Source organism: Paroedura picta, chromosome 1 (assembly GCF_049243985.1).
Source record: "Paroedura picta isolate Pp20150507F chromosome 1, Ppicta_v3.0, whole genome shotgun sequence".
NCBI classification, from domain to species: domain Eukaryota; kingdom Metazoa; phylum Chordata; class Lepidosauria; order Squamata; family Gekkonidae; genus Paroedura; species Paroedura picta.
The window spans coordinates 112,147,153-112,174,526 of NC_135369.1; the positions used below are offsets into that span (position 1 = coordinate 112,147,153).

Genomic DNA, 27,374 nt, shown 5'->3' on the forward strand with positions numbered 1-27,374 from the left:
CTTCAGAAGGAAATCTTACAGAAATACTTACATTCCAAATGCAAACTTGAAATTATACTCTAAGCCTTCGTTAACTTTCCCTTCTTTCTCAAGGAAAGGCTGCTAATTTTTTCCAGAAAGCTGTCTTTAAAGTGTGTATCATACAGAAATTCAGCCCAAAAAGCTTTTGCATGACTGAAGTGACATGAAAGATCCTCCAATTGAATTAAGGGCATAATTCTCCATATGGCTAAATGGTGATATTCCAAATGTGCTCTGGAAAACAGTGGAAAAATGGCGTACTAACATCTTTAGATAGCATATTACATATTCTAATTTTAGGAGGAGCACAATGAGGTCAACAAAAAAATGAAAATGAGAAATGTGGTGTCCTAGTTTACTCTGCATTTCAATCACATTTGAGTTTCAACCTTACACTGTTCGAATCTAGTGTTTGGGAAAATAGTATTATAGTAGCGTCCTATCAAACTAAGTCCTTCCTTAAATGCTTGATTTGTCTGTCACTGGAGATAAGGGAATGGATTATAAGAACCATAAACCTGGTTGAATTAAACTGTTCTTCTTACTGTTCATTATAATAGCACCATGCATCTACATGCCATGTTACTGAGTAATAACAACAACAACAAAAAGACAAGTTCCCACAGCCCCAGGAGCTCATAAGTTAAAAGGCTTAATGATGACTTAGGAAAAAAAAAACAAAGAGAAGAGAATGGGGATGAAATGCAGATTCGATAGTCCCTAGAAAGTACATGATGCCACTGCATATAATCTGTGGGGGATGGAGACTAGAGGATTACTCCAAAAGCACAAGTGAACTTTTAGGGTGGATTTGACAGAGAGCAAAAAATGGTATTGGGATAGGAAGACAAAGAAATTAGGGGGCACCACCTCATGTAATTCTCTTAAGGCATGGGGGAAAGTTCCTATAGGATATGGGACCAGCTAAGAATACTGTGTGATGAGTCAAGAAATGGTGTCACATGGATTGAACTATGAAAGCGCTGAATTAATTTGGTATTGAAGATCCAGATACAGGTAAGAGAGAGATGTGACACAGAGAACGGAGAAGGTTGCTGGTGATGTGCACAAACACAGTGGAGAAGAAAGCCTTCCATTGTACAATCTTACATTCTTATTAGAAATGAGGGTTTATAGATTTTAATAATGTATGCATGATTATTGCTTTATTTTCCCTGAAATATTATTCCCAGGATAGAGATACACTGAGTCTCCTTTACAGTTGACACCTCCAGCTATAAAAACACTTAAAACAAAGCCCTTCAGTAGCTAGTTTAAATCTGATTTATAACATTTGCTTCCGTGTTCATGACCAAGAAACTTGCAATAACCCTCAACAGCTGCTAAAGAACAGCCGAACAGCATTTTTAGAAGCTCAAACCAATTTAGTCTCTTTTGCTGTTATGATCCGGTACACCACGAAAAGAAAGGGACGGTTCAAAATTATTGTGACAGAAAACAGAACCTATCCCGGGCTATATTAAACAATTCCACAATAAATACAAATAAACGTTTCTTATCTCTTCTTGTAAATTTATGTGTATAAGCACAACCAGAACGGCCTCTAGATTAAACCGTTTTCAATTTTGTTTTCCTCAGTGGTTGTCCTTCTTTAAATTATATTATATATATGTGGCCTTTGGCTCTTAGGTTTGGGGAGGTCTGTTCAAAAGACTCATCCCTATGATCCGGTAAGCATTATGACTGGAAGACATTAAATACCTTTAATGTCTCCAAAAACTGAGGCAAGGAAACAAGACCCTAATGTATAATAAAAATAGCATATTGTACTATTAGTATCATCGCACTCCAGGGCTATGTATTTATAATATATAGAATTTATAGTGAAGGTCAGTTTTTCAAAGACTCAATTGTACATGGACATGAAGAAGACATAGATAAACAGACTTGGATAAACTCAGTCAACTTAACCCTGGAGAGCTATCCTCAACTCCACATCTCCACTGCCTCCTTTGTTTACATTTGGGCAACTCATAATCTAAGACAATCATCCATATTGCACCTGATACAGTGGTGTGCTGGTAAATGTTTAACAAGTGGCTCTCCTAATAGATACACTTACCTAACTTTATTATGGATTTTACTAATATAAAGGATATGTGTATCAATTTACAAATAATAATACAATCCACAATACCCTTTATTGTAAATTCCATTCAGCCAGGTGATTCTCACAGAATGTTTTCATTAATTTTTGCCAAACTCTTGTATGTAAACACACCTCACACAAGCTAAAACGTGAAAAAAGAAAGAAATTAAGTACTGGGGAGATACGGAAAAGAAGAAACACAGGAATGAAAAAACACATTGGTAATTTCAATCATCAAAATGAAGAAATCTACCGAAAACCTTTGACAAGCTGTAGTTTTCACTCCCCTGGCCAATGATCCACTCTGCATATAAAATGTCATGCCTTATGACACTATAATTATGAATTCACAAGACATTATGTTAATATGTATACAAACACAGGCTCATAGACGATTACAGGAGTATTACTAGGAACAGTTGGCATAGGGTACAATTATATGCCCCCAAAGTCAAGCTATTTAATTTTACATTACCTGTATAAGTGCCTGTCCAAAAGCTGGTATCTAAAATAAAATGAATGAGTACAGACCTATTGCAAACATTCCACAGAGACTAAGATTGCAGGGAGATCGATACTATTACATTAGTGCCCTCCACATCTCATCTAAACTGTTATTAGAAAAGCACCGTTTTTGTTTGTTTAACTAGTCTGTCCTGCTCATGAAGAAGAATTGAGATGTGATATATTTTATGATAGGATCTCACTGATCTTAATTATTTTTACTAACAAATTAACATTTAATGGGAATTTCTCTTTTCTTTCCTGGGAAATGACCATTTCCTGGGAAATGACCAACCAAGAAATATTTTTCAAATCATGCTTCCTTTTCTATGACAGACAAGATATCTGATAGGAGAGAATTGTGATGCTAAGCACAGGAGGAGGACACTGCTGCTGAACCCGTTGTGACTCTCTTCCACCATTCTCCATTCTCCTGGGTGTGGAACAGAAATGTTCAGGAATCAGAAGCCATGCTAAAGATGCTCATGAATCCATAAACTAAAATAGCAGGAGCCATGAACATTTACTGGATGTGTGTAGAACTGATAGTTCTTTTAACGTACATAATTTAAATCTGCCAGCTAACAGTATTTACAATCTGATGAAACATAGTGTAATCCTATACACTGTACAGTTTGTACTGTCAAATGTATGTTTCATCAAATTCTATAGTATACAGAACTGTTGCAGTCTAAACTTCTATGATTATATTATCAGTTTATCTTTTTATGGCAATAACCTACACTGAGTTCTTATCACCACCATCAATATATCGAAATCTCAATGTAGCCAGAGGAGGAGGATCTGAAATACCTAATTATCATGGGCCAACCAGGTGTTATAGACTTGTAACCTTCTTAGATGAGGAGGAGGGGTTGAGGCAGGGCCAAGTTTACAACCAGCAGAGGAAGTGGTTCCTTTGGATTAAGAAAACAATCTTCATTCCAAGGCTAGTTTACCATTGTTCCAGCCATTGGTTGGGACTGGCAGTAGAAAGGATGTGGCAAGTAGCATCACTTCAATCATCACCTGAAACTATGGAGTACCAGAGAAACTGGGTTAAGAGGAATGTGCAGGCCAAGCATCAAAGTGACCTGTTGGCAGTTCAACGACATTACATTCCGGCTAATGCTGATCAATTTTTGCAGGATCTGGACTAGGGAGATGTGATCAGTTAGGTACTCTGAAATGCTGTAATAGTTACCTGTGGTAAAATGACTCAATATAGGCAAAGGATTTGTGGTGGATTATAAGCAACAGCCAAGTCACAGTCTGGTGTGGAAGCAATGTGATTGCTATTTACTAATATACACTTTGCTAATATTTATTGTGTTGGCTGTCTGTTAACTGTGTTATACCTGTGATTTATTGTATCTGCCTCTGCCCTGTGAACTTTGGACTGTGCCTTGACTCTGAATCTTGTAATTACCCTTTTTGAAATTTTCTACTTTGATAGGGTGATTTGATAAGAGTACTTGGATTTGAAGTGTTGTTCTGTACCTCACTGGGCATGCTGGTATGTATGTCTCCACTGCTGTTGATTTAATATGCCAGCAGGAGCAGGTCACTAAGTCTGAATCACTATTCTGCTGTGGAAACTCACCTTCAGCCAGTTACACATTCTCAGCTTAACCTACTTCACAGTATTTAGATGAGGTCAAAATGGGGAGGAGCATGATGTAAGCCACTTTGGGGTCTTGTTGCAGAGAAAGGAAAGGTATAAATGAAATAAATAAATAATATGAAGATGGAATCAGATAAAAAATAGGTTAGTGAATTTATGTGAAGGAAAGAAGGATGCAGGGAAAGATGAAGTCTTAAGGGCCAACTGCACGAATTACCTGGCCCAGAGATGCCAGTTTTCCCAGGAAGAGATGGTCAGTGGAAGGAAAGGCTGGATACAGAGGGGCAGATAAAGATCTCTTGGTTGGTGGGTGAGAAGAAGAGATGGATGCAGGAAAAGGGGAGAGGCTATGGGGAATTCAGAAATGGAACAGAGGAAATAGTGGAGAAGGAATAATAAGATGTCCTCTGCAAATCCTTATGAATCCCCAGCTTGTTAGACCAATTTCCACTTGTCTTCTCATTCACTTGGCTCTATAAATCATGGATGTAACGTTTTCATTGACTGTTTACACACTGGGAACTTCACTGCCCCAGCTCCCATGCAGGAGCATAAATCGGGGGTGGTTGAGGTGCACCAGGCCACATGCTCCCCCGTGTGGGTGCAGGAAGAGGTGTTCCATGACTAAAACTCCAGCCTGCAGCCTGGCATAAAACCTCCAGTGTGTAAACGGTCATTATGAATATACTGCTCTTAGGCTTCTTCTACAGGAAGGGCTGCTTATACCAACAAACATTTTAATAGTTTACTGTAAACAACCAGCTATTTGGACTAACCCCTATTCACAAGAAAAGGTAGTCCACTCATTTGATGTCTACATTTTCCTGTTTTAGACACAGCAGATGGGTACTATCCACAGTCATCAGACAACACTTCATCTATGCAAGTATCCCTCTTTTTCTTTTTGAAGAGCTAAGGCCAGCTAGCTGAGCCATCTGTGATATGCCCAAGGAGTGATCTGCAGTCTGTTCTTCAACATTCTTTACTGTCATTCCTTGGGAAAAAGGTTATACAACATGCTGCTCTTTCCATGTGACATATTTTTTTAATTCCAGCCCAAATGTACAGCTGCCCTAGAAAGATTTCTTGCTTGTCCTTACTGATTTGTTCCATCAGTCATTTGTAGCATTCCATAACTGCCACTATCTACATCACATTTTGCCCACCACTAATTGCAGCCGCCTCAAAACTAATGTTCTTTTTTGAATTAACCCTTTATTCTTAAAACATGACACATTGAATAAATACAATTTTGTGGATGTGTCTTTTTAACACAAGGAACTCACTTTTGTTCCAGAAATAAAGTGACTGCACACAGATTTTTCAAGATAACCTATTGCTTACACATATTTTGTTACATTTTAACAATTCTCTTACTATTTGAACATTCCATTCATTTCTTCACCCCCACTCAGCTTAGCCTAACCATTTACATGAAAAGAAATTTCTTTTGCATATTAAGAAGCCATACATATTTTTGAATAGCCTCTGACCCAAGAGGTCTTCTTACAGATGAGCCTTTGGTAATAAATAAGTGAAGAGCAAGTTGCTCACACAGAGGAGCCATTGTTTCACAAAACAAAATGGAAAAGGAATTCAGAATGGCAATTAATATGGGATTCTCTAGTTGTATCATTCTATTTTCAGATAAAGTAACAAAGCAATAGGGAAATTAGTCAATCTGCTATATAATTGAACTCTCCAAATACAGTTACGGCAAGGGAGTGCTATATCTGGTCAACCTACTGCTAACACATATCATAATGATTTGAAATAAAGCAAAAATGGCAATTACGATGAGATGGCCTGACAAATGGCTGGGACAATTCTATGACCTTGTGTCATACAGTCAACTTCAAACAGCTCATGGATATAAGATAATTGCCTACATAATATTACTTTTAGATAGTACTATATTTACTATAAGTTTGCTTTAAGTCGTTATATTTTACATTTCTTGAATGTATATGTTTTGTAGAACTTGACAAATTGAGTTTCTCTTCCACACTTAGTCCACCTAATATTTCAAGGTAAGACAGACACATATAATGGTAGAATACATTAAATGTAGGAACATGATGTTACTATGGTTGCCAAACTTCAGGTGGTAACTGGAGTTTTCCCACTACTGCAATAGATCTCCAATCAAGATATGTTCCCCTGATGAAAATGTCTGCTTTCTAGTGCATTGTACCCCATTGAGGTCCCTCCCCTTCCCAAACTCCATTCTTCCAAGGCTCCACCCCCAAAATCTCCAGGTGTTTCCCAACGAAGAGTTAGGAGCCAATGCTGAGAGAAGGCTGCAAAGGAGAGAAACACCATCAAGGAGTCTTGGCTGAAGGAAAGTGATCAGGACATTGAAGAATTCTTTCCATTCTGTTCAGACGCTTCTGATGATGTAAATGGGGTTGCCAACATCCAGGTGGGGCCTGGAGCTCTCCTAGCTACAGTTCCCCTTCAGGGAATGTCAGCTTCAGAAAGTAGATTCTATGGCATCATATCCCAATTGAACCTACAACCCAAACTCTGCCTTCTCAGGATACAACCCCAGATCTCCAGAAAATCACAACTTAAAGTTGTCAACGCTAGGATGTAGGTAGGCAGAGCCATGCCTTCACAGTTTTCAGAGTTGCTTTGCTACAGTTAGCTGTATGTCACATACATAAACTGAAGACTTGTAACTAAATTTTAGAACACCACTGACAGCTTACTTGTAATGTCAGCCACATTTCTCAATCTTGCTAGTTTAGTGTAGTCAAAGTTATCTAGCATGTTATGATGTGTGTGTCTATATCTTTAGGATTATCTCTAAATGTCATATTCCTTTGAAGGTTCTTTGACAAATATTTAGCATTGAATATTGTGTCAGTGAGGCATGAACTAATCTTGCATGGGTATTGCCAGCTGTCTCCTGGGAGAAAACATATTTGGACTCAGTTTAATATATGGAATTCTATAAATACAAGGTCACTGTTGCCCTATGCAGTCCTAAGTATTTGAATTGTTATCAGTTCAAGAATAGTTTTGAAGTCTGATTGTTTTCATCTCTCAGAAAAGATGTTTCTTCCTGAATTATTAATATTATATTAATATGGTTGCGGGAAGGAAAATACACATTTTAGGGGATCAGTTCAAGTAGCAGCTCCCACATCTTTCTTTCTCCATGTATAACCTGAGCAGTCATATGAATGTCTTGTGAATAGAGGCTGGAAAAGTATCTAGAGTATACCTACAATATTCTCCTGCCCATAATACATAATACACACATTCTCCTGCCCATAATATCAGTGTAATACAATAAGCAGTAATGTCAATAATAGAATGTCAACTCTACTTAGGTCATTTCTAGTGGTTTAAAATCTTTCTATGGAAGTTTGTACAGTTATGCAAGCCATTAATATGCCAAATAATCTTAACTGAATGCATTCAAGTCATTGAACCCAAACTCTAAATCATTTTAAGTAATATTCAGATCTGTCGGTTTCCAAAGTACTGGAGATGTTGCAATTGTATTTGGGGTGTTCAGTGTAAGGAATTTTACAATTTTACAATAAAAATAGGTATAGCACCTACTTTAATAAACTGTGAACTGTATACATTTTTGGTCTAAATCTCAGCTCAATGACAAGCTTATCAGTAAGCCTAAGTAATTCAATCACAAATCACAAACATGTAATAAAATGCTAATAAAATGGGTCTGTCTGAGAGAATCTTAGAAAAAAATGCTGCACAAATACGCTACTACTATTTTTGTTGCTATTCTTTTCTAATTTTAGTCTCACAGTCCTGAACATTATTCAGCCAGGGATCTCAAATATCCTTTTTCATAGAGTAACAGCTGTTACTCTGAAATTTTCTGGTTTTATGGCAAGCCTACAGAATGATGGTTTCTTGTGCTTAATAGAAGTGATGGCACATGTATTCTTTCTCATTTTATCTTTTTTCCGCAGGATCATTTTGGGATATTTGACATGCTATGTGAATTGTTTCCAAACATGCTTTATTTCCAATACAAGGTTGTTTTTTGGGGGGGAGGGGTGCATTTTGGCATCTATGGTAATATGATTCAGTTTACTACATGGAATCTGATCTGCTATGATAAATAAATGTATCCAAATACAAGATATTTATCATCATTCTGAAGATGTGAGGATTATATCAGTAGTAAGGAGTCAGTTACAAACTGATTAGTTGTTCCTATATATCCAGTTGGCAAGCATTACCTTAGCACCATGATGGTCAGTGCCATCCTAAGCAGGGTTATATCCTTATAAGTCAAGGGATTTAGAAGGGTGCAGCTATGTCTAGGATGGCACCGTGTGGCTGGTAAAAGTCTTTGTATTGCGTTAAATAGGGCAGTAAGTGCATGCGTCTTCGATTCTTTTCAAGCTTCGCCTTTTCTACAATTGTTTGTATTGGGAGTTCTTTCTTAAAGATTTTTGATAACTGTTGGTAGCAATTACAGTTTTGAATAACCATGATAAAACCTTCAGTTACTTCACTGAACCATTTCAATGTTTCAGTTGTTAATGTTTTCTGTAATGTTTGAGTTCACTCTTTTATTGATACAGTAGTTTGCTGGGATGATGTGTAGTTTGAAGAGCTAAACAATTATTGTTTGAAGGGGAAACTGTTCAAATATCTGAATGTAATTTCACCACGTGATCCTAAACAGAAATAGGATTACTAAACCCACAGACTTCAATGGATTTTAAGGGTTCAGTTCTGCTTAGGACTGACTAGTAGCTGTTTTTTTTTTTTTTTGCTTTTTTCAGAGAAAGAGTGTATGTGTGTATCAATCCTCTCTGTTCTTGAGATCTTGACAAGTATAGACTTCCCTCTGAGGTATTTCAATGGTGCAGTCTGAACTACATTGTTAGTGTATGGATTGATCTATGAAGCTAATTCAAAGCATAGGGACACTTAATTATAGGGATTGCTCAGTTGTTAATTGTTCTTATTCTCAGATGTAAACTGAGTTTTCATTATTTTTAGTTCCCTACTATAGAGATACCAATGAGAGGATTTAAACTTGAATGTACTATTATTCTGACAAATCACCAGATACTTGTAGATGAACTTATTCTCAGATAATATATTAGTGCTTATCAAGTGTTCCTGTGGTAGAAAATCTCTATTTGCACCATAAATTATACAGAGAACAGCACACTTTACAAGGCCAGATTTTTTTTTCATTTCTTGATTTAATACTTTGTGGTTGTTATGAGGATGTCAAGTTTAGTTAGAGACCGAGTGAATAATGTTATGCCATCCATATACAAAAATCCTTTAAGTCTAGAAGGCTTTGTCAGACTTTTTTTTAGAATTAGTACTCAATGTTGGACATAAGGATATCAAGACTCTACAGGAATGGAGGATCTATTAAAATGACCCGCTCCTGAATCCACAGCTTTCTGGTGGCTTTAGGGGATTTGCCTGTTGATATGGTTGTTGCCCCTGTTGATACACTGGCTGATCACTGGAGTGAAATGTTCACTCCCAAAAACTCTCCCTCAAATGCTAGGACCCAGGTATCCCCTTTGTTTACTAAGGAGCTGTGAGTGATTAAAACACATGTCTAGAGAGACAGTGCAACAAGACTTGGAATGAATCTCTTAAGAAACAAGCAAAAACTCATTTTAATGCATTTATTCACTTTGGCCACTCAGTGGATTTCAATATCATCAATCATAGTATCCTTCTGCTGGGGTTCTGGTTCTAACTAGGGATGGGCATAGGCCAAAGAAATATGGTTCATATTGCTTCATGGACAAACCATACAAACTGAACTGCTTCACAGTTTATAGTTCCACAAACTCCACTGCAATAGACTACTGTGGGGTTTGAAAAAAGCCCCAAAACATCTGAGCAGTGAGGAGAAGCCTGCTCCCCACTGATCAGCTGTTTTGTGCTGTCTTCTGCACTCCCTTTAACCGTTTATGCACTGAAGGTTTCATGCTAGGCTGCAGGCTAGAGTTTTAGACATGACAGGATGCCCCACCTCTTCCTGCACCCATATGGGGGAGCATTTGGCCTGATGCACCTCATCTGCCCCCGATTTGTGCTCCTGCATGGGAGCCAGGGCAGTAAAGTTCCCAGTGCATAAACAGTCTTTAAAAGGCAACTATTTTTCAGACTGCCTTAAAAGTTTAATGAATGCGTCCTCACCACACAGCTGTTATTCACTACACAGACTTTCTGCAGTCTCTTTAAAGTTTAAAGACAAGCTGAAATAGCTCAGCAGCAGGGAGCACCTTCCAGCTTTTGTAGGGAAACAGAAATGAGTTTAAAGGGACTCAGAGACCCTTTCAACTTTCTGTTCTATCTGTGAATCACTATGAACAGCCACGTACAGCCCTTGAATGAACAGATCCATAGTCTGAGAGTACTATTTGAACCAGGCCTACTGCTGGATAATCAGGTGGCAGTTGTGGCCAATGGTGCCTTTTAAAATAAAGGTGGAGAAGGGAAGAACTCAATCCCAAATATACCATGAATGTTGCAAAGGTCAGGTTATCTCAAAGAAGATATTAGATTGCACACCAACTGATATAAAATTTTCAGAGATATTGGAAAGGTTGGTTACTTTTTGATATAAATGTTTATCTCTATATCTGTCATACATTTTTTATTCTTTTAGATTATTATATCATTAAAGATTTTATACGCCATGTGTAATTACCATGAGAAGAGGTACATATCCGCCTTTTTAAACTTTCAGCAACCACACAACATATGAGGTAGAAATTATATTTATAGCTAACAAAAATCTCCCTTCCCCCCAATTTATTAGTAACCATAACACTTGTAGAGCCTCTTGTGGCACAGAGTGGTAAGGCAGCAGACATGCAGTCTGAAAGCTCTGCCCATGAGGCTGGGAGTTCAATCCCAGCAGCTGGCTCAAGGTTGACTCAGCCTTCCATCCTTCCAAGGTCGGTAAAATGAGTATATATTTACTATAACAATTTGGCTTTTTTTCTTTTGCCGCTTTTTCAGAAAGTAACTCCTAATCTGCATTATATATTAACTTCTGAACATGCATGTTTTTGAAATAGTATTTATTTCAATATATTTTGCCTTATAGGCAAAGATGTATATGGTCTTGCTGATCATTGGATATATTCATCAATTGTATATGTAAAATCATCTGTTTTGGATATAAAATTACTACATTTTATGTATGTTCATTCTGATGTTCTATGCAGTCTGATATTCAGACTTCATTATTTTAATCATCACTATTTTATACACAATATAATAAATATACATATTACATACAAACATACATAAAATTATTTTATTGAGGTAGCTTGAACCTTGCAAAATTATGTCTTTTACCAGGATCAAAAACATGGCCAAGATTTACCTTGGCTGACAGTTATTGCAGTTGAGGTTGGCTGGATGCTGATGCAACTGCCCAGCGGGCCCGTCTGTGGTGTGCGCTGCATCCAGGCAGCATGCATGCATCAGCAGGGTGGGACCCACGGCACCTATAAAGGCACCACGTGTATGGGTCCCATCTGCTTGCCCAGGACGCAGTAGAGAGCAGCTTCCCTCCCACCCACTCTGTAAATAAAAATCAGCCTTGTTATAGAGTTTGAAGTGGATGTTGTCATGGTTGCGGGTTTGCATGGGATGGAGCCTGTTGACAGGGAGTCTGGTGTGTGATCAGACTTCCTGGATTCAGGGCCTCTGTATGACTCATTATGTACGGGGGGAATAACGCACATTTGGGGTGGAATGGTGGCGACTAAAATCACCGATAACGCATGGTGCCGGCTGCAACCGACCGCAGCATCGGTGCATGCCGCCGAAAAAGCCGCGTTAGCGAAATGCGGAAGAAAGCGCAACTTCCGGGTGACCGGGGCGCAACCAGAAGCGGCGCCGGGATCGCCACATGCATAATCGGTTACTCTGGGTTTTGCCGCCGGTGTGCTTCGCATCTTCCCCCTCCGCGTTTTCCATGTGACCCGAAATCGCCGTTTCGGCCTATGAGGTGGCATGTAAACAAGTGCAGCTGACCTGGCAGGGTGGCCAGGGGCTCGTTGTCAGATGGCCTGGGGAGCAACCAATTGAGATTTGTGCTCAATTGGCTCCACCACTCAAGTCGCTTCCCTTAGTGGCAGACTTCAGTAGGCAAGGGGATCTGCTCTCCCAGCAGGGAACGGTGCAGATCCCCAGGGCGCCTCTGGACTCCATGGGTTGTGGTGCAGTCCACTGACTGCAAGGCCAGGCTCCCTCTCCTATGCTGTGCCAACCCTCACGTGAGAAGGTAATAAAGTTGTGGCCTTGTTTATACCTAACATTGGTGCGTCACATTTTATTCCAGCCAAAATGCCCTCCTGCAAGTCAACTGGTTAGCTAACTGTGGAATTTCCTGGACAGAAAAAAATCTTGTAACTTTGGTGCATGCCCTGTTTGCATCTCGATTAGAGTACGGCAATGTATTCTGCATGGGGATGTCCTTGAAAAGTATTTGGAAACTTCAATTGGTACAGAATGTGGGTCACAGAAACCATATAATTCTAGTATTGATGCCTGGTTCCCAGTTTGTTTCCAGATGCAATTTAAGGTGCTGGTTTTGACCATCGAAGCCTTAATTGTATATGCCACCAACATTTTCTCAGGCCTGTGTTTTCCAGCAGAATAAAGAATCAAACAGTACAGTAAATTGACCTTTGCAATTGCAATTCCAATGATTTTATTACACATCTTTGTGTACCAATAATTATGAGCAATTACCCTTTCTTGTTCATGTTTAGGGATTCCCAATCACTGTAGCCTATTCCCACTGTTGCTGAACAGCAGCCTTTCCCAACTTTTTTACCATTGAGAAACCCCTGCTTTTTCAGGCTTTGAAAAACCCCAGAAGTGACACAATCACGCAGAATTTGACTGAGAAGCATTGCTGTGTATAAACCCTCCCAGGGCTCCTCCCCTTTCCATCCCCTCCAGGCAGATCACTGGCCATTTTGGGAGGTGGGGTAGTCAACATGACTCTATATGGTCATATTACCTGCTAAATGTTTAATAAATTATAAATATATACAAATTAATTAACTTCCACCCTTTCAGGAAACCCTTCCAGGGCCACCAAGAAACCCCAGGGTTTCACAAAATCCTGGTTGAAAAAGCATTTTCTACATGTCTAGCCTCTTTCTCCACAATGGAAATCGTAAATGATTGATTGGCTGGCTCCTGCATCCACTTATCTGAAGGGGCATGTCCCTTCAGTTACACTTCTGGGGTCCCTCAAGGCCTGAAAAATATTTTAGGGGTACAGTGAAATGTAAAGACTTATGTTTTTGCTTCTGTTTAAAACTTTGGTTCAGGCTTCAGGCCTGCAAATGCCCGAGTAGGCCACAAAAGTTCTTTCTCTTTCTTTGCAAATATTTGTTCCCCAACTAAGTGCCCATACCTCTGGCCTTGGAAGACTAGCTGAGAGAGCTCTAACAGAGATAAGTTTATGAGCCACAGCTGTTTTGAGAAATGGGCTTGTTGCTAGGTGAAGTCAGCATTCTAATCCCTGATTTAGGATTGGCTATTCTATTTTATTCATTTATTAATTAATTGGCAAATGAACACAATAGACTTTTGTGTCTAGAATCCCTCATGGGAATCATCCATAAAGGAATTCATGTTGTCACACATTTTCTGTACCTGCATCAGGCATGCTAAGTGTGGCTTGACCATTCTGAACCTTTGGACTCTGAACTTTGAAACTCTGCTTATGAACTCTGATATTCCTTGTCCTTAAGTGAGTACAACAGTGTTAGATAGCCATACTTTACAATGTTTTTATTTTTTAGCATTGCTGATTATATAACTACCATAAGGTAAAGGTAAAGGTATCCCCTGTGCAAGCACTGGGTCATGTTTGACCCTTGGGGTAACGCCCTCTAGCGTTTTTATGGCAGACTCAGTGCGGGGTGGTTTGCCAGTGCCTTCCCCACTACCATATGGGCACCTTAATAAAAAACAAAATATTTTTTTAATCCTTTGTTTCTGGACCAAGCTAAGCAGTAATCTGTGCGTCACTCTACTATTCTGTTCTGTGACCTCTTGGCTCTAGACAGAGTTAAGATGCCTGTTAAAGTCCCTGATAGGCCACAAGACTGCCTCTGGGTCTCGGAAGCCTAGGGAATCATTCAGAGGTGGGGGCAGACCTACCAACAGAGAGTTCGGGGGTATCTAGCTCCTTGGTTTTTGTAATCCTGTCTGGTCCATCTTGTGGGCGCTCCCTCAGTTGGGGTCTAAGGACTTGGCCCTGTCTAAGTGGAGCGTAACCACCTTTATTATAGTTATAGAGCAGTATAGACCATAATAAAGGTCTGTCTGAGTGTAACCACAAATGGTCCATGGTCAAAAGGTTGAAAAACAATTCTCTAATCCTTCATACCATATTCTGTTATTTTTCCAAACTTTAGATTTTCTCCCCCAAGAAAGCCAGGGTTAACACTTGAACTCCTTACTTTTACAATTCATTAGACCTAATACTTGGGATTCTTGTCATTACAGATATACTTGCATATGGAAGTGTTTGCTTAGAATGCTAAGAACCAGGAAATAAACTTATAGGATGCATAAGTTTGCCAAAGTTAGGGCAAGATGGGTCACAAATGCCACTGTCATGAAGCCAGACAATTTATTTTATCACTGAGCAATGTATATTTGCAATGTACAATGTAACTTGTATAAATGTGGAGCAAAACAGGAAAACGTAATAGTTCAGTCCAACATTTAATACTGCTAAATTGCTTTGCAGCTATATTTGGAATTAATTGTTCTCTGCTGTCGGGGAATCTCAATTATTGCACATTATAAACCTGCTTAAGAATTGTGCAGTAAAGCAGTAGTTGGTGTGTCACTAGTGGGTAACCGCAACAAAGTGAACATTTAAAGTTAAGCAAAACCCATACAATCACTGCAGGCAGGCTTGCGTCTATGGCTATCTATAATGTGTAGTATCTATATTTAACTGTTCAGGGAGCAAGACCCTCCTCCCTCCTATTTTCTATCGCAGATTCTTAAAAGAAAAGACGATTCCTCAAAAGAAATTGATTTAGCTCCCAGCATTAAAAGAAAAAAGGGCAAAGTCTTCTGCACAGCTCTTTCTGGAGCTCTATCTGATAGCAGTGTTGTCAACCTTGACTGATACGTATTTTAAACTTGAGCCCTTCAAATGAGAGACTTAAAAGGCATCAGTGTACTTTTTCCCCTAAATCTGTACAAGCAACTGACCTATTTTTATTCATAAGAATACACTTAGAATTCATGACCACACACACACATAACAGGCATAAATCAGAAGGGGATGAAATAGGTTATGAACAAAGGGGGGCAGAGAAGAGGAGATCGAGTTGAGTAGTACAGAAGTTACACGTACAGCACTCTGAGTTACATCAAAAGAATAAAAATGTGATATTCCATCACTGAATAAGTAATAAAAAACAGGTATTTCAGGCCAGCCATCTAATTAATTTGTTGAATATTTGACAGAGGTAGAGAGAGTGAGACAGAGATGCCAGTGAGACACCAGCAAAATATTCATTTTTTTTTGTTTAACATAGTACAGCAGTTCAAACCATAGCAAATACATTTTCCTGGGTTTAGAAATGCAGTATTCTAGATGGAAGTAAACAATGCAAGTACCCTCAGCCAACCTAACAGAAAGCAAAGGGAGAGCTCATCATAAACAGGGATGTTTGTTATAAGCATCTGATGCTTGAGAATGCAATTTGGATGTAGAATCCAATAGCTTGTCAATAATATTTTCCCCTAAACCATACAATTTGTTTCATTTTAATGGTCATCTATGGAGAAACTGTTCAGGCTGTGGCATACTTAACCAATTTGGTGCCCAGGGCAGATAATTCTTTAATACCCCCTCTTCCTCTATTGTTTTGCCATCAAATTTCAGCTGACTTACAGCAAGCCTGTAATGTTTTCAAGGCAAGAAACATTTGGAGATGGTTTGCTATTGCTTGCTTCCATGTCAGCCCTGCTTATCTACTGACAGCTGATGATATCAGGCTAGGCGAGGGCTATCCAGGACAGAGCCTCTCCCCTATACAACAACAACAACAACAACAAAAACAGATGATGATGATAGCCAGAAAATTATTCATGTGGGTAGCCATATTGCTCTGAAGCCAAGACTTACCCGGAGCTCCTTATTGCTGCCGCGGAGGAGCGAGCCTGGCAGGGAATAGGCACGTCTCTACTGACGCGCCTTTCAGGATTGCCTGGGGGGTGGGGCTGCAGAGGCGTGGTGCGCCTCTCGGGTGGGGGGAGGAATAGGCGTCTCTGACGCCTATTTAAGGGGCTGGGCATGCGTGCTCGGCCTCTTTCCTCTGACATCGCAGCACGGGGAAGCTTCCTACACTCCCTCTCTTTTTTCAGGTTTGTTTGCGAAAATATGTATTAGTGGTTATTGTTAGGGTTATATGGTTATTGTCACAGCGGGCGGGTTGGCATGGGGAGAATCCTTTTGGGGGAAGCAGGTTTGCGTATCTGCTTCCCTCAGTATTTGGGGGTCTCATTAAGAGATCGGCACGTATGCGAGCGAAATGTCAACCCGGCTGGGGAGGCAGGCTCACATTGCCAGAAGGTTTGGGGAGACAGACAGAGGCTTACGCTCATTGGATCCCTGTTAAGCCGCCTTCCCTGGGTGTGGGTTTCAGATGGCAAGGAGCTTTCCATACTATAGGCTTACGCCTAGGCTGGTTCTCCAGGGCGCCATATGAGACCTTGATTCATCAGTCTGCTGACCGAGTCTTTAATGGATTCCTCCTCATGCCAAGCCAATTCTCCTTTGCTAGGAGAATAAAGCTGTGACATTATTCCAAACACTGGTGTGGTGTCTTTTTCTTCCTGTGGGCGACAGACTGCCCTCCTGCCAAGCAATAAGGTTTGTCTTAAAGGTAACACTGGATGCAAACTTTATTTCAATGGCCAGAAAAGAAACACAGTGACAATATTATTTCATTTAACTTCATATATATATAATCATACCAGTAAAAAAAAAATCGAATTCCACAAGCTATTTCATCATAACAGCCAATGTAGTATAGTGGTTAAAGTGTCAAACTAAGATGTGGGAAGTCTAGGTTCAAATCCCTACTCCTGCTATGAAAGCTTGGTGGGTGACCTTTAACCTATAACATCATTCTTAGCCTAGCCCTGACCTGGATAGTCCCAGAACATCTAGCTAAGCCTTGAAAAACCTATGAAGTTGCTATAAGAGCTATGACTTGACAGCAAAAAAATATTATCATCGCACCACTCATGTTCTAAGGAGGCAGTCTTCTGTTCTCCCCTGCCCTGTAATAGGTATGCCACTGTGTTTAGGTCTCTTCTTGGAGAGTTTCTCGTCTGTCTGTCTGTCTGTCTGTCTGTCTGTCTGTCTGTCTGTATGTATGTATGTATGTATGTATGTATGTATGTAAACTATGCTTAATGGTTTAACTTGCAGAACGCATAAGGTGACTAGATTTTAAGATTGCTAAAGAGGGACACCATTGACCGGGGGGGGGGGGGTTCTATATGGAGCAACAAAATTTCTCATAGAACGCAAAAATAGTATTGTAATTTTTTTAATTTCAATAATTAACAATTAAGTACAATTAACAAATATAAAACATTTTTTAAAAATAGTATTTTATTCTTTGGAATATTTCTCACTCAAGTTTGTTTTTTTTTGGTAGATTGCTGTCGTTGCTTAAAAGCTGCTTTGTGAGATGAGGGGCAGACGGCAGTGATAATGTGACAATTATGGTGATGGACAGGGTAGATGGCATCCCCAAAACTGGCACAGCATGGGAAAGATACACTTCGCTGGGTAGAGAGCATAGTTTACAACCCAAAGGAAAAAACATGCCATCTCTTTGATGGGTTAACATCCCTCAGTTGACTGTCCTGCTTCTGGCAGGCTTGAACTCTAGCTCCTAGTGCCAGATTGGCCAGTGCCCTATCAGTCCATGTGGGAGGGGGATCTAAAAAGGGGAGCTGTTCCTTAGTTTGGGGTTCAGAGAGACAGACAGACAAAAAAAAGAAAGTCCAGTGTGAATGATGGAGGATGGTGCTTGTAAATACAGTCCTGGGGAGAGGTTCACTATACAACAGTAAGCCTCCCTCTGAGGCTGCACCAGATGTTGAAGGATTGTAAGTTAACTAACAAGGGACCTTCCTTCCATTTCTTTTTATTATGCTTAGCCCTACCTGGAACTATCTTGTTGTTTGTGCCTTGTAGTTAGTACCAGTGAATTTGTGCCTTGTAGCTACTACAGTTATTCAGCTGAGGAGCCTTGCACATTCCTTGCCCCTGGGCGTGGCTGCTTGATAGCACTATTGTAAGATCCCTCTTGGGTATAAGATCCCCTTCTGGTTAACGCCTGGTGAGAGGGGTAGTTAGAGGCACTGGAAATATGAGAGCCCCAGAGCAAATTTTTGCCTTCAGCATGCCAGCGAGGGGAAGTCTGTAGAAGAAAGCATTTGACAACCTACATGGTGATAATAATATGTTTTTGCTAAAGTTGCCATTCCATCTCTGTTTCAGTTTGTTTTTAAATCTTTTACATATAAGTTGGTCTTGCAATAAGCATTTCTATGCCCTTGTTCTTTGATGCAGACTAAAATTCAAGGAATATCAATCAAAAAGCCTGTAGTCAGCATTTGGACTAATAATAGAAGTAAAATTGTGTTTACTGAAAACAATTAAAGGATGCCATAATTAAAATGAAGTGTACTTCCCTATCTTGAAAAATATGTGCTGAAAGGGGGAGATTGCCCAGAGAAGGGGAAATTAACTATAAAAAGAGTTTGAGATAGTATAAGTCAGGGTAGATCTCAGGAAGAGAACCCCAGCATATGCACATACACACAAAGCAATAATAAGCAGGCACACTTACAAAATGCATCAGGGAGAAAATTGGGAACCTTTAGCTTAGGGAAGGGACAATCACACAAAGCAATAAGCATGCACACTTACAAAAGGCACCGGGGAGAAAATTGTGAAGGTTAGGCCACGAGCTCCAAAGAGAAGGCAGCCAGGGAGGAACTTTAGTATGGCGGCCAAGAAGACAAAGCCCGCCCCCCTTCCCCAGCTTACTTTGTTCGCTTGCTTGCCCCGCCCGCTCGCTTCCACGGCTCACCTCGTTTGCTCATTCGCCTCTGGGCTGAAGTTGCACATGCTGCCGTGCACCTTCCCTTCCCTCACAGGTCCCGCCTGTAAAGAAGGTGGAGTCCAGGCAGGCGTGGTACGTGGCGTGGGGGCAGCGCTTGAGCTTGGCGAAGGCTGGGCAGAAGTGCCAAGTGCTGACTTTGCAGCTGAGCGTGGGACTTTCTAAGTACCAGGTGAGATGCGGGACTATTTTGCCAAAGGCAGGACAGTCCCGCAAAAATAGTGGCGCTAATGGTCACCTTAAGAAAGCATAAAGAAGCCAAGAGAAGTAAAGACTATTAAAACCGACAAAAAACTATCTTGGTGTGCTTTGAAATTTGTGAAATTTTTTTAGACTTGTTTTATAAAAAAAAAAGTGCACTTAAAAAAATTGAATTGTCAAATGTGTGACTGGGCAATAATTACTGGATAACGGAGACAGACTGTACAGCTGGGGAAGTTTCCTGTTTACATTTTTTAAATTCCTATTTGGGGAATTTAGTTCTAACTCAGATAAAATTCATAGCTCTGTTACCATGGGGATTGCTTAGCAACAGAATAATAACTAACATATGGCTGAATTGCTGAGCTGCAGAAATGAAATAAAATAATTGTGATTGTATACTGGATTGGGACTTTTGTCAATTCTATATAGTACCAGTATTGGAATTACAAATTTTGATGGTTTAGGCTAGAAAGTCCTCAATAGATCATCCAATATTGATTACAGATTATATGTTTCAGGAAATGCTGGATACATTACAAAAGAATATAGAAGTGAAATTGTTGGAAACAAAAAGTGAAATGAACATTTTAAAACAAGAGACTACTGAAGATAGGATTTTAAGAAATTTGATACTTCCATTCTGAAGATAACGGATCAAATTATGGAGAAAATACAAAAATTGGAAATCAAGATTGTGGGTATGAATAAAGATTTAGAAAGAGAGCTGGATAATTCTGTGTTAATAGAATTAAGAAAGAAAGAACATATCTTAAGCATTCAGGGCCTGCCAAGGGATGTTTGGATTCATTCAAACAGGAAAAATACAAGAGACCTAGTTCTGCAACAATACTTCGAACCAAGATTAGTAATAGACAAAATTGTTGTGATTATAATAAAATAAATTCCAATTAGAATTTTACATAAAAGAAAAGACTATGCTTTTATAACACCAACACTGATCATAAGCATATAAGCATCACAACAAGAGGGCATTCTTCATTAAGATCCCAAATTCTATCCAGTTCTTCAGAAAGGCTATACAAAGAGTTGATAATATGGTAAGATAATAAGAACTGTAATGAAAACAGATTCTGTGCCCAAATGTATCTGTGTTAGTAGTGCCAGGTGGGACCAGAGGATCATTAGTTTTACATTTTATCTCCAGGTGACAGAGATTAGTTCCCCTGGAGAAAATGGTTGTTTGGATTATGTACTCCATAGCATTATACTCCATTGAGGTCTGTCCCTGCCCTAAATCCCACCCATTCCCAGCTTCACCCCCAAAGTCTCCAGATATTTTCCAACCCAGAGCTAGCAATCCTAAACTCTGTGTGCACAATACACAAAAAGAATCTCTGAACTTCGAAGAAATGGGAAACTTACCTGGATATGGACAGAAAGAGTGAAGATGTGGAGGTCTGTCATATATATTGTGGGGGGAAATCCCTAAGCATGTGGCTCATATATGTAAGCATCTAATTGTATAGAACCACCAAGCACTAAGAGTCAGCTTGGTGTAGTGGTTAGGAGTACAGACTACTAATCTGGTGAGCCAGGTTTGATTCCCCACTCCCCCACATGCAGCCAGCTAGATGGCCTTGGGCTCGCCACGGCACTGATAAAACTGTTCTGACCTAGCAGTAATATCAGGGCTCTCTCAGCCTCACCCACCTCACAGGGTGTCTGTTGTGGGGAGAGGAAAGTGAAGGTGATTGTCAGCCTTCTTTGGGTAGCAGAAAGCAGCATATAAAAACCAACTCTTCTTCTTCTATTCTTCTCTATTGAACATAATGAACTACTGAAGAAAATGAACTACTTTTGTTTCTAACAGTAGTTGCTGGAATTCAGGAGAAAGGTTAGGAAAAGAACTGACTGTCCATATAGTGATATATCCCAATAAACATCCAATACATTATCCTTAATTGGAACACAAATGTGAGGTTGTAGAACTTTCCTCTAAAAATGAGAAGGTGTGTACAGTGGGAGAGCAGTCTACTTGTATGCAGGTGAGCAATTGCAGGTTAGGAAAATGTCTTTTTTATATTGGAGAAAAGATTTAATATGAAACATAGAATCATATAATTGGAAGGTGCATCCAGGGTCATCTAGTCTAACCACTTGCAGAATGCAGGAAATTCACAACTACCTGCCTCACCCACAGTGACCCCAATTCCATGTGCGGATGATGCTCCCCTCCAAAAAACCCAGAATCCCTTGCCAGTCTTGTCTGGAGGTAATTCGCCTTCTTACCCCAAAGTAGTGATCAATATTTCCCTGGACATGCAAGAAAGGTCCACAAGAGCCAAGTTCAGACACAATCCCTTATGCCCAGGCACAATCTGCTTGAATTCACAGAATCAGTATTTCTGTCAGATGGCTATCTAGCCTCTGCTTTAAAACTTCCAAAGAAGGAAGATCCACCATCTCCCAAGGAAGCCTGTTCCACTGAGGAACTTCTCTAACTGTCAGGAACTTCTTCCGGATGTTAAGGTGAAAATTCTTTTGAATTAATTTAATCCCATTGGTTCTGGTCTGACCTTCTGAGGCAACAGAAAAGGGAAAAAAACACTGCTCCATCCTCTATGTGACAGCCCTTCAAGTACTTGAAGATGGTTTTCATATCACCTCTTTTTTGTATGCTCTCCAAGCTAAACAGACCAAGCACCTTCAACCTTTCCTCATACGTCTTAGTCTCCAAACCCTTCACTACTTTTGTAGCCCTCCTCTGGCCATACTCCAGTTTGTCTACATCCTTCTTCAATTGTGGTGCCCAAAACTGAACATTGTACTCTAAGTGAGCAGGGTTTGGTGAGGGGATTGACCTCAGTAGGGCACAATGCTATAGAGCCCGTTCTCCAAAGGAGCCATTTGCTCCAGGAGAATTTATCTCTTTAATCTGGAGATGGCCTGTAATTCCAAGGGATTCCCAGGTCCCACCTGGGTACTAGCATCCCTAAATCCTGTAGGATGTTTTTCATTCACTCCAAAAGAAATGTAATCCTATGAATTCTCCCCTCTCCACAATGTTCCCCTGGGGGTAAAGTTGGCATAAAATATTTTCAATACATATTTTTCCCATTTTTCCCCATCAAAAAACTTGGGGGGGGGGGTTCCTTCAGGGAAAATTTCAAACCCTGCACCCTCTGTTTTCAGGGTTTTTTTTAAATAAAAAAACTGTCTTTAGCTTCATGTTTCTGTGTACTAGAAGCATATTCATATGTTGGTTTTACAGATAGTTTTGGTTGAACAAATGCATTTAAATACTTAGAAAGTATGTGTGTGGCTGAGATATATATATAGGTTCAGCATATTCCAGAAAGCTCATAGGTTGCATCATAATAACCAAAGGGATAATGCAGCTGGTGCTAATGCTGTTTACATGAATGAAATCTGATTATCCCCCTCATTCTGGCACTGAGTAGAAACAAGCATACTTATTTCTGTTTTTTGTAATCCCTTTAGTAAATAGTGTGGAGCTTAATAAGATGAATGCTTGCTGTATTTCACCTAGTTTGACCTACTGTTCCATTACAATTCCGTAGAAATAAAGGAAACAGATAAGGAATGTCCTCTTTACATGGCAGGGAAATATCCAAGGCACAGCCCAGTTCACGCCATATGCAGTACACATCCCGTTGCTTGATCAGTTTGTATATGTTGCAAAGAATACACAGATGCAACAGAATTTTGTTAGCTAAAGAAATTATCATATGAGATATAGGCTATCCACACAGCAGTAGCCATTGCTGAAATAATATCTGTTTGAAATAATGCATTGTTGTATCCATACAACACCAGCCGATTGGTACTCACAGAGCTTAAAATCCTGCAGCGAGCATAGGGGCTTAAATGATCTGTCATATACTGTCAGTTCATCCAGACTGTGGATGAACTCGAAGGATGAACTCGAAACCTTGAACTTTATCTGGTAAACAACTGGCAACTACTGCAGGTGCCTTGGTAACGGATGGATGTGGGCTTTCCAGTATATTCCAATATACTCTAGCAGCTACATTTTGTACCAGCTGAAATTTCTGGGTCAAGGACAAGGGAAGGCCAATGTAGAGCAAATCTGGAGATGACCGTCGTTTGGTTCACCATGGCAAGGTGTTCCTGGGACAGAGGATGCTAGTAGCTGTGCTTGGCAAAGATGGAAAAAACGCTACTTGGACTACCTTAATGACCTGGGCCTCCATCGACAAGGTGGTCTCCAGGATCAATCCCAAATTTCTAGCAGTGCGTGAGGTCTTTCATTGCACTCCATCTAGGGTGAGTAAACATGCTTCCAGATCCATCCCAGTCCTATCAAACTACAGGACCTCTGTCCTGAAGAGGTTGAGTTTCAGCTGGCATTATATACTTGCTGCTTGGGGAGCCACTGTAGAAGCACCAAACCAATTACTTTCTCTCCTTCCCTCTCCCTCTCTCTTATTCTCACACACACGGGGGAAATCCCAGGCAGTCCCAAATCACTGATTCTCTCTCACACATACATACCCTACCCCAAATCTGGCCATCCATCTAATCCCCACTCTGCAACTGTTGCCCCCTCTGCAGCTTGACCTCTGCAGCAGTGTGGCTGTGTGGAATGACTGTGCTACACTAATGGTCACACATTTTGTACCTACCCACAGTCAACTCAGGCTCTGATTCCTAGTCAGGTCAGGCCTAGGAACCCTAAGTGATGCTTCATGACCTGGGGCCCATATGACCAAAGGATTGTCTATCCCAGTATTAACAATTACACTGTATTGCAATTACACTCAATATAGCAGCACCTCCTAGCAGTCTCCACTTTCTGAGAATACAATCCACAACAACTCAGGTCAGGGCCTGGACCACTATTGCTGTCCCATTGCTGTGGAACAGCAACCTGGAAACAGTAAGGATGACCTGTGAAACCTTCTTAAAAGGCTGTAAAACAGAGCTGAATATATTTATTTCACTTAAGTCCTTTGCTAACAATGTGATTCCAAACAGCCATGAGATGGTCTTGAGAGCAGCAGGATATAAATCGAATAGAGAGACAGAGTTGAAGAGCTATAGCTAAGAATTACAGCATCTGATTTGCATGAAAAGTCCCAAATGCTATCTCTGACATTTCAAGTAACTAAGTTATCTGGTTCATCATCTTACATGTGCTCTGTGTATCTGTTCTCTCTATTTGAATATTTTAAATGTTTTCATGTTATACAATCATATATTTAATATTGTTTTTATTCTTACATTAATATAGTGATATCCCCCCAAAGACGCTTGATGAAAAATGTGTTGGGATTTCACAAATATTAAAGATTCTTTCCCTACAAGCACCAATTTTTGATGTTGAACACATATTCTAGCACACCCTCTAAAGTGGATGTGAATATGGATGTGACATCCACAGACCCGCCCTCAGGGAGTACGCTAGAAGAGCTGGCTGGCAGAGGAGGCCAAGGCTGCAGCCGAGGTGGTGGCTGCGAAGCCTCCACGGACCCAGGTAAGAGGGCTTTGGAGGCTGAGGGGAAGCGCCCGCGGGGCAGGGTGGCGTAGCCTTTCAAAGCCCATTTTTAAAAAGGGCTTTGATACTAGTCTAATATAATTATTTTTCCTTGCTTTGCATTGTTTTTATATTATACACCTTACTGATTATACTTCTTGATGTTATTTTGGTTTGGGAGCTTCAATCTACACCCAGTACCTGTGTCTATTTTGGCTACAGCTATCAAAGCTATTGTTTTTGGAACTCAACCTGTATCCATCACATTTTGCAAGGGAGATTTCTTGATTAATATCTGGTAGGGCTACAGCTTGGTTTGCGGTCTCTCAGCAGAGGGTTAGTCAGAGGAACTGGTGGTAGCTCATGACTGCGGGCAGTGAAGATTCACGCCCCAGCCTTTTGTGTTGTTTTGCCTGATCTGCCACTAAGTCTTCACAATGTCATCTTTATGTTTCCATGAGATCTTTTGAACTTTTTTTTCAGCACTTGGTCCCTCAACTGATCTGCAGTTTCTATTATTTTGTTTTGTTTCTAATGTCAGTTCCATTGAGGATAACAGAGCCTGCTTTATTCGTGTGACACAGCTTTGAAAATAATGAAAGCAGTCTATATTTTTATTACACATATTGATTGTCAGTAACTTAAGATGCTTGCCATGTATGTATTGTTGCTGCGGTAAAGAAAACATCCCCTACAGTAAGTAGTTTAGTAGGGAAAGTCAGAGCAGAAGAGAGCAGCTTCAGGCTCCACCTGAGTCTACTCATAAGTATCAGAAGGGAAAGAGCTCTACCATGTTCAGTTATTAACACTGGTGCTAAAATGTACATGGCACCGCTACAGGGCCATAATAAGGATATTCTTTAATTATAATAATGCCTCTAGCACACTGGAAAATAAAAATAATGGAAAGAAATACATTAAGCTTCTGCATTGTCTTCCTATAGCTACATTAATGATTTGGCCTCATATTGGATGGCCAAATTTGGACTCTTCCTGAAAGCTCTTATGCTTTCTCTAGACTTCATGATCACAGCTCATACTCACCTGTGACAATGCTGCATTGCTGATTTAGGACAGCTAGTATATATCTGAAATGCACTATCAATAATTTAAGAAGAAGAAGAGTTGGTTCTTATATGCCGCTTTTCTCTCAGAGTGGCTTACAATCGCCTTCCCTTTCCTCTCCCCACAACAGACACCCTGTGGGGTGGGTGAGGCTGAGAGAGCCCTGATATCACTGCTCGGTCAGAACAGCCTTATCAGTGCTGGGGCAAGCCCAAGATCACCCAGCTGATTGCATGTGGGGGAGCGTGGATTCAAACCCAGCTTGCCAGATTAGAAGTCCACACTCCTAACCACTACACCAAGCTGGCTCTCATACGTACAAATTCTTAACGATAAAATAGAAATGTTATCATGTACATTTTTATACAGTGAGCACTGGCTTGGTGCACTTTAATCTACTATGATGGCAAGGATCAGTGTCGTGCTTACCTGTAACTGTTGTTCATCAAGCTAACTGTGCAGGCATGTTCCAAAGGGATATATGCTCAAATGGTCTCATGCTCCTTATCCCTCAGTACTCCCAAGCCATTGTAAACACCCCAAAGAAAATACCAAACAAAAGCTCATGTTGGAAGAAAAACGTGTGCCTACACAAAAAATAACTTGATGAACAACAGTTACAGGTTAGCGCAACACTGCTTTCGTCTTGGGCAGTCCTACATTGGAAGACTATACAGCAGCTGACCAAGGAAGTGGGGTGATGGTTACTACCCATGAAGCACCATGTATAAAGGATGCAAAGTCTGCCAGAGAGTGTGCCAGTTGTCGGCAGACACATCTATTTTTCCCAAACATAACACCATCTGATGCTCTTTGTGATCCACCAAGAATCCTGTTGCTCCTGTACCATGGATCTGGATTTCTGAGGAGTCCTATACCAGTTTGGTTAGGAGTGCGGACTTCTAATGTGGCGAGCCAGGTATGATTCTGCGCTCCCCTAAATGCAGCCAGCTGGACGGCCTTGGGCCTGCCACGGCACTGATAAAACTGTTCTGAATGAGCAGTAATATCAGGGGTCTCTCAGCCTCACCTACCTCACAGGGTGTCTGTTGTGGGGAGAGGAATGGGAAGGTGATTGTCAGCCTTCTTTGGGTAGCAGAAGGCAGCATATAAAAACCAATTCTTCTCTTCTTCTTTCTCTCCTTCTTCTTCCTCCTTCCTCCTTCTCTCCTCCTCCTCATTCTA

At 40.3% G+C, this 27,374-nt stretch overlaps 1 protein-coding gene across 7 annotated transcripts in view; it reads right to left on the minus strand.

Moving 5' to 3' along the window:
- Positions 1 to 27,374, minus strand: part of LAMA2 (laminin subunit alpha 2) — a 606,483-nt gene that overhangs the window by 486,767 nt on the left and 92,342 nt on the right. The gene's annotated exons all lie outside the window — the stretch shown is intronic.